General features: G+C 38.3%; 1 pseudogene; it reads right to left on the reverse strand.

Annotated features, from left to right (window-relative positions):
* Nucleotides 1–4,670: 4,670 nt before the first annotated feature.
* LOC123824249 lies at nt 4,671–5,526 on the reverse strand (annotated as a pseudogene).
* Nucleotides 5,527–9,219: the final 3,693 nt, after the last annotated feature.

The following is a 9,219-nucleotide window of genomic DNA, read 5'->3' on the forward strand; positions in this document are numbered from 1 at the left end:
GTACACTATATTCTTACAATAAAGTAAACTAGGCAAAAGAAAATGTTATTAAAAAATCATAAGGAAGAGAAAACACTTTTACAGTACTGTGTGTATTTATTGAAAAAAAATTCCACATATAAGTAGACCTGTGCCATTCAAATCTGTGTTGCTCAAAGATCAACTGTAGTCTCCTAAGTGACCTTTGAAAATATTTCCTCTTCCAATCAATACTGTTGGATTTATTATTCCAAATGAAAGTTCTTATTTTGTTGACCCTCTGTTTTGAAAGCCTCTTGTCTTTTCTCATTTCCTAATACCTTAGAATGATATTAAGTCACTTTTATGATTTGGGTCCTCCGTTCTTCTGGAGCATGTGTGTTTCTAGACTTCCGGATTGCCATGCAATTCTTCAAAAAATATTTTGGCAGCACTATGTTCCTGTACATGTGCTATGTTCTTCCAAGAGAGGTAACAACCCAGTGTGGCTTCTGCACTGCATCATATCCATGGGCACTTAGGCTTCTGGATGCGTTCACTCCCAGGACAGGAGTGGAGTGGCATGGCCAGAGCTGAGAGAGTCTGGCAGCAAAAAAAGGACACAGGACTCACTTTCTTTTATTCTCCCATCGGCAAACACCATTGTTAAATTTCCAAACCTGCTTTCCAGGATCATGAGAAAATAAAAAAGATCATTATGTTGTGGGCATGACAGACTCACAGTCAATTGTACATGAAAGCTCATTATCACTAGACACATTTGTTTTTCTTTTACAAACATTATTATATTCAAATTAACCTCTCTTGTTTCTTAACCATTCTCGTACTTTCCTGACCTCTTTGCTGAAATGATTCTATGCAGAATGTTCTTTTCCTATCTGCTCATCTGGCCCAACTCTTGTGAATCTTCTTTTACAAAATCTTTAACTCTTTCTTGCATAATGAATCTCTTTATATGCTGAACTTCCATATTTCTTAATTTATATGCTTATTACAAAAACCTATGATAGAATATCTGTACTTATTTTTCTTTTCTAGTACAAGTGTAAATTATGTGAGGATTTGTAGATCTTTGTATATCCTACATTGCCTGACCAAGTGTCTTATGTAACATAGAGGATCCATGAACGTTGAATTTACTGAAATAAGACAGTATAAAACTGATCAAAGGACCCAGGATGGATGGCTGTATTAGAGATAGCTAATTTTTTTGACTAATCATTAAAAGAAGATGTATTCCTTTTGAAAAATAATTTTTATCTTTTAATTATAGTTGACATACACTATTAGTTTTGGGTATAGAACATAGTGATGAGGCATTTGTATAGCTTATGAAATGATCACCCCAGTAAGTCTAGTACCCATTTGGTACCATAATTATTATAATATCATTGACTATTTCCCTATGTTATACATTACATCCCTCTGACTGTTTTATAGCTAGCAATTTGCACATTTTAATCCCTTGCCCTTTTCACCCATTTACCAACCTCCCTCCCATATGGCAACCATCAAAGTGTTCTCTGTATCCATGAGTTTGTTTCTGATTTGTTTGTTCATTTCTATTGTTCTTTAGATTCCACATATATGGTAAGCGATATCACATAGTATTAGTCTTTTTCTGTCTGACAATTTACTTAGCCCCTCTACAGCTATCCCTGTTATTGCAGATGGCAAGATTTCATTACTTTTTATGGCTGAGTAATATTCTATTGTATGAATATATATATGTACCATTCTTTATCCATTTGTCTATAGATAGATACTTAAGTTGGTTCCTTTTCTTGGCTATTATAAATCTGCTGCAATGAACATACAGCTGCATATGTCTTTTTGAATTAGTGTTTTTCATTTCTTCAGATAAATACCCAGAAGTGGAATTGCTAGGTTCTTCTTTGTCTCTTGTTAGAGTCTTTGTTTTAAAGTCTATTTTTTCTGATATAAGTATTGCTACCCAAGCTATTTTTTGTTTCTATTTTCATGAAATATATTTTTCCATCTCCTTACTTTCAGTCTGTTGTGTCTTTCCATCTGAAGTGAGTTTCTTGTAGATAGTATATATAAGAGTCTTGCTTTGTTATCCATTCAGTCACCACACACCTTTTGATTGGCACATTTAATCCATTTGCATTTACAGTAATTATTGATAGATAGGCTTATTGGTAGATACGTGTTTATAGATATATTGATAGATATGTATTTTATAATTCATATTTTGGAATTTTTGTCTTCTTTTTAAGGAAGACGCTTTAGCATTTCTTTTAGTACTTGTTTGGTGGTGATGAACTTCTTTAGCTTTTTCTTCTCTGGGAGGCTTTTTAACTGTTCTTCGATTGTAAATGCTAGCTAGCCTTGCTGGGTAGAGTAATCTAGGTTGTAGATCTTTTCTCATCATTACTTTAAATATTTCACGCCAAACCTTTCAGGCCTGCAAAGTTTCACTTGAGAAATTAGCTGACAGTCTTATGGGAGTTCTCTTGTAGGTAACTAGCTGTTTTTCTCTGGCTGCTTTTAAGATTATCTTTGATTTTAACTTTTGGTATTTTAATTATGATGTGTTTTGGTGTGGGCCTCTTTGGGTTCTTTGTTTTCTGCACTTCCTGGACTTGTATGTGTATTTCATTTTCCAGGTTAGAGGAATTTTTTATCATTATTTCTTTAAATAAGTTTTTACCTCCTTGGTCTCTCACTTCTCTTTATAGTACCCCTATGAAGTGAACATTTTTAGACTTAATGTTGTCTTAGAAGTCCCTTAAACTATCCTCACTTTTTGGGTTCTTTTTTCTTTTGTTGTTCTTATTGGATGTTTTCTGCTACCTTGTCTTCCAATTTGCTGATTTGATCCTCTGCATCATGTACTCTACTGTTTATTCCCTCTAATGTATTCTTTGTTTTTTTTTTAACAAGGAAGTGGTAAAATTAATTAATTTTCTTCTTTTAAATATTTTTATTGCTGTTCAAGTACAATTGTGTCCATCCCCCTTACCATTCCTCCTACCCTAGCCATCTCCACTTTCCACCCTTGGTCCTGCTGCCCCTTTTGGTTTTGTCCATGTGTCCTTCATAGATGTTCCTGAAAACCCTCCCCCCTTGCCCCCCATTATCCCCTCTCACCTCTTAGTCATTTTATTCTTCATTTCTTACTGGTTCTTTTTGATGTTTTCTATCTTTATTGTTATATTTCCTATCTCTTTGTTAGGAAACTGAGATCATTAAGCATCCTTATAGCCTGTGTTTTGAACTCTACATCTGGGAGATTGCTGGCCTCCATTTTGTTTAGTTCTTTTTCTGGAGTTTCATCCTGTTTTTCATTTGGGACGTATTTCTTTGTCTCCTCATTTTGGCTGCCTCCCTATGTTTATTTCTATGCATTAGGCAGTTCTTTTATATCTCCATCTTGGCAATGTAGTATTAGGTAGTAGGTACCCTGTGGGCTTAATGCAGTCTAGTTACCCTGTTCATCTGACCTGAGTGCTCCAGGTGTGTCCCTTGTATGGATTGTGTGTTTCCTGTTGTAGTTTAGCCTTGATTGTGGTTGACACATCAATTGAAGGGAATTGGCCCTCAGGCTGATTGGCTGTGAGGGCTGGCCATGACTACAGTAGAAAAACTGTTGTGAAGGGGCTGACCCTACAAAGCAGGATTAACTTTAACAGGGTTCAGGAGTCTGCTGAGTCCATCCTTAGTGTGTGGTTTGTAGAAGTGTTTGGGTGGTACTCTGGTGTGGTCTGAAGCTGTCCACTGGATGTGTTGATTCTGAGGCCTCTTGGAAGGTGCTCTGGTGCAAGCCAAGGTCAGCCCTGCCTTTGCTCTGTCCTGGGGCCATCTGGTAGGAGCTAGAAAGTGATCTGTAGATGGTTGCCCCTTTTGCTGGCTTTGGAGTTGCCTTGGAGAGGCTAAATTGTGAACCAAGGCTGACTGTCACTAGTACTGTGCTTGGGGCTATTTAGTTAGAAGGATGGGGCATGCTGACACCTGGTGCTATATGTTTGAGGTTTGTATACTTTTCAGAGATTTTAGAAAACTCTGAAGTATGCACAAAGACAGGCTGTTTGTAAAAGCCACTGGAAAAGCCACTGGAAATGGCTTGGGTGTGCCTGAAAATTGGGTATGGCAGGGTTATAGGGAATCACAAGGGCAGGGTGAACAGTGTTAGCTAGGTTGATGAAGACTCAGATATGGTACCTACCTCTGTAGGGGGAAGGCTCAGCAAAAGAATAATGGCCTCTGCTAGCACTTTTGTCTGTGAGAAAGCTGCCCCTCCAGATCTCTCTGAAACCAGACAATTCAGTTCTTTCCTGTATATTGCTCATGCCTTTCACTTTCTGAGCTGTTGCTCCAGTGCTGGAGCTCAGAAAAAAGGATTCCAGCAGAAAGGAAGTCCATGTGTGGGCCCTTGAAGAGGAACACCCAGGACTCCAGAAGCCCTCCGTCTCACTCTGCTGTAACCCATGCTGGGGTTCACAGCCAGAAGTTATCAAGACTTCTTTTCCTGGCAATGGAACCCTGGGCTGGGGTTCCCTGGTGTGGAGCTGGATCCTCTTACTCTTGGTGGGACCTCCACAGCTGGGATATTTTTCCTAAGTTTTAACTGCTACATATGGGTATGGGACCAGCTGGTCAGTCTCTCTGCCCCTCCTACCAGTCTCAATGTGGCTTCTTCTATATATCCGTAGTTATAGAAGTTCTTTTCAGCTAGACTTTAGGCTGCTCTCGATAATGGTGAAGTTAAAAATCTGGATGTTCTGAATGATAGGGGAAGGTATGACATTCTTGGGGATGGAGATCAATTTCTGCTGGACCTGCTACCTGAGTAAGATTTGGTTTGGAGAACAGCCATACTTTTCAGGCAGTGCCAGGACCACTGGTTCCTCAGGCAGGACAGGTTCATCAGGATCATGCCAAGCACAACCAGAGGAGCTCAGAAGTCTGTAGGTAGTCACGTTCAGGCTATGTGCTTGGCAGTGGGCAATCAACTTGTTCTGAGCAAGATATGGGTGGCATTCTACCTGTCAGACAGCCGGGAGAACAGAGGCCACACTGAGTAGATCATCAATCTGCTGACTGCTGAAGTTGGACAGGCCTAGTGCCTGCACCAGCCCCTTAGCCACCAGAGCCTCCAGAACCTTTCATGTTTCCTTGCAGTCAGTGGTTCCATAATGTATAGTCTCATCAGCATTCTTATACAGGGTCATCTCCTCACTCAGAGGTATCAGGTACAGGTCCAAAAACTCCAGTTGGAGGTCAGCCAGCATCTTCCAGAGGTCAGGTTCCACATCCTTACAGTAGTTCTCAGTATTTCATAGCCTGGAAGTCACAAACAGTTCCTCTTGAGGTACTACCTTGCCAGATCCAACATTTTCCTTCAGAGCTTCCTCAATCTCAATCTCATTGAGGTAGACAGCAACACAGTCAATGTAGTGGTAGTGTATACTCAGAGCATACTTAATAGCTGCTTTTACCTGGCCAGGATTGCTCTTCTAGGTGCCCAGTCCAATCAGGGGCATCTTCTGAAGCAGTGTGCGGAAGGACACAGGAAACTGCCATTGCCTCATTCTTTCTCACTGGGGTTCAGCCTTCCCTTCTCAGAGGAGGGTTCTGTAGTTGCTGGCTGGGTGCAGGGAACTCTGCACGAGTACCAAGCATAAAAAAAAGGTGGTATAATTTCGCTCAGTTCTGAGCTCTGCTAGTGATCCAAAGAGCTGGGAATGGTGGGTTACATGGGAGTTGGCCTCCAATTTACCCTTTTAAAATGAAAGAAGACAAGTTTAGATATAAGTTGTGTTAATTTGGTAATGTAAGCTTTAGAATAATTAGAAAAAAACAGATATCTTTAGGAGAGAGGAGACCTGTCACTTGAGATTACTAGTTGTGGTATGTTATGACCGATTAGTGTATGATCTTTGCTTGCTTATTACATTCAGTTGGGGCCTATGAAAGTTGAGATAAAGGACTAGTAGTTTTTTTATTCCTTAGAATATACAGTGGTTCACTTCTTTAGAATAAGAGATTAATTATATTTGGATGGCAGGAGTGATTGAAAGGGGAGAGGTTAAAAAAAGATGGAAGAAATTAGCTAAAATTTGTTGAGTATCTTTAACCAGCTAGTAGCAAACCACACATAATTTTATTTAATTTTTTCAGATAATAATTTTGCATTTTATGTTGATGTAAGGAAGTACTTCTTAATCTCACCTCTCTGATCACTAAGTAATGTAGGGCTCTGAGGTTTCATCCCTGGGCCTATCTTCCATCCATAGGTGATCTCATCTGGTTCCATGGCATTTACCACCAAATGCTGATGGTTTTGCTCCTCTAAGCTCTAGACTTGCATATTTGAAAGGTGACTTGGCATTTCCACTCTCTGGCTGAAAGACACTTCAAATTGACATCCAAAGTAATATAGAACTCATAATCTGACCTGTGACTCCCCCAGTAAGTGGTGACACTAGTCCAACCAGTGGCTTAAGCCAAAAATCTAGGAGTCATGTTTGATCGTTCCCTTATCCTCCTCACACACAAAGAAGTCATCAGCACATTCCATTCATTTTATCTTCAAAATGCGTCTCAAAATGTCCACTTAACTCTACCTCCACTGCCTCTGTCCTGCCTCAAGTCTACACTGATCTCATGCCTGGAGTTATTCAATAGCCTCCTTGCTTCTTCTCTTGCATTGCTACAGTCTATTTTCACTGAGCAGCTCTACCCTTCACTCTGCTGGTTCACTCACATCTTCAGGTCTCCTAGGGAGGTCTTTCCTGATCACCCTCTGCCAAACAGCCATTTAAATCTTTATCCTCTTTATTCCTTTCATAGTAATTTTAACAATTTGAAATTAACTTTTGTGTATTTGTTGCTTCTGTGTGTCTGTCTACACATCTATCTATTATCTATCTATCTACCATCTATCATCTATCTATCTATCTAACAATCATCTACCTTTCTTTCCACTTTTGAATATGTACCCTGGGGGGCAAGAGTCTTGTCTAGTATATTCCAATCACATCATCCTTTCTTTGAACAGTGCTTGTCATGTGGAAGATGCTCAATAACATTTTAAAACTGAATAAATGAACAATCGTATTTATTCACAGTCAAATGGTGAGGAGGTGGCAGAGCTGAGATGGGAACCTGGCCCTTTGTTGCTTCTCTCCCTTTATTTTTCATTACAAGAGCTTCCTACCAGTCAACCAGGACTCAGAGTTCTTCTCTACTATTAAAACAAGGACTATTTTAGCTAAATATATTGAAGAATAGCAGTAATGATGTGGTTAATTTGTGTTTCCTTTAAATTATTTTACCTAAACTCCATAGATGCTTCAGTAAATCATACATTTTAAAATTTGAATTAAATTATTGTCTCAACTCTCACTTTTCTTTGCTATCATGTATTATTCTATGTATGAAGAACCATTTCCTTTTAAAAATAATGTTGTCCATACCCTAATGAACTAGTTAATTTTCTTTCCACTATTTTCTTTTGGCTTTGTAGATATGACCTAATGGTCACTGCAATAGTGCTGTTGTTTTAAAGGGTAGAGACCTTTTTTTCTTATAAAAAATTGAATGTGAAAAAAAAATACCCTACCTCATGCAGTGTGAGAATGCCTGTTTTCCTTGGTCATATTTCATTTCCTCAGCAAGACTATTTTCTTCTGCTTTCCATTGTCAGCAGACAAAAAAAAGATACAATTAAATCAAGGAAACCTGGCAGGGCTGATTTTGGAAAATAAAGTGAATTCAGTCTCTGATTTGAACAAAGAGCAATTTATTATGTTGGAAAAACACAGTCCTGATGAGATTCAAACTCAACATTGTCTCATTTTAGCTCAGGACACCACTTCAGATCTACATTGTGTTTATCTTTGAGAAGGAGCAGTGATTTCACCCCCAAACTTTGAACTCCAGAGGACGTGGAGTTTTTTAAGGGTCAGCTAGCAATGAGCAGCCAGAATTCCTGGGTTGAGGCCCGGGGCAAGATTCAAAGCTTTCTGTCCTGAGCTCATTGATTCTAAGAGCAGATTTCTGTAAACAACTCCAGCAATTTTGTTAGAGCAAATGGGGTGCTGGGGTTGGTGAGAGGGAATTTTAGGAATCAGATGAGGTCTAAGAAGACTTTTGAAATAAAAAATATATTTTACTGAATCTAATAACTATACTAATACCTTATATTTGTATAAAACATTGTTATATCATTTAATATTTACAGCCAGCACTGTGAGGATAATTATCTTCATTCTTTATAGGTAAGAAAAGAACAAAGTACAACTTAAAACAAGTAAGTGACATTGAAGATCACACAGGCAGTAAAGTTGGACTGGAGTAGGACCCCTTTCTAATATCAGGCTGGTGCTACTAAAATGGATGAAAAAAATGAGTCTTTTTCATGACTTTTACCTTCACATATTCCTGGTTTGTGCCAAACTTTGGACCTTTTTTGGTAATAATTTTAAGAGTCTTCCACATTGAATCTTTTTGTGCAGCAAGACAAGCTATAAATAATGGTAATAATAATAATAATAAAGTACAAATCAATGTCTCCAGAAATAATTACTGTTCCTTGTTGAGAGTTTTTACACATTGTTTTGTTGAATTCTTGCACAATCTTATTAGAAAGACACCATTTGTACTTCCATTTTATAGACATGGAAACTGAGGCTTACATTGGGTAAGCACCTAGTCCAAAATCACTACTGGCAAATGGTGGAAATGATTCAAACTTAGAGTGTCTAATTCCAAAGTGTGTCCACCGAACTTCTATGCTATAGCACTTCTATCCAGAATGAGGGTAAGGGGTAGGCCTGCCAGGTCTCTGGATGCTGAATTATGACTGAACTATGTAGGTAATATGATGTCAGGTGACTCAGAATTCCACATGTGGCTCCTTATGTAATGGACAAAATTAGGTTGGGTGTGCTCTTGCCAAAAGAACTGTTGGAGTAAAAGAAAGTAATTTCCTTCTTTGTGATGCATGTTTGCTACAGACAGGTGCAGTTCATGAGTTAAAAGTCATCAGTCAAATGAAATTCTGAAATAAAACTTCATATAATGCTGCTTATCAGAAATGGGTGATTTCTTTTTATTACCTAAGTTTGAAACCCTTTATAACTTCTAAGCAGTCTGGTTGAGAATATTGCAAAAGAGAGCTAAGTTTTAGAAAAGTGTAATATTTTACTGATTTATTTTTTTAGTACATTGATTCTGCTTGGTTAAATGGAAATAAATAAGTAAATCTGTTTT

Source organism: Phyllostomus hastatus, unplaced genomic scaffold (genome assembly GCF_019186645.2).
Source record: "Phyllostomus hastatus isolate PE091 unplaced genomic scaffold, TTU_PhHast_1.1 phas_contig_118, whole genome shotgun sequence".
NCBI classification, from domain to species: domain Eukaryota; kingdom Metazoa; phylum Chordata; class Mammalia; order Chiroptera; family Phyllostomidae; genus Phyllostomus; species Phyllostomus hastatus.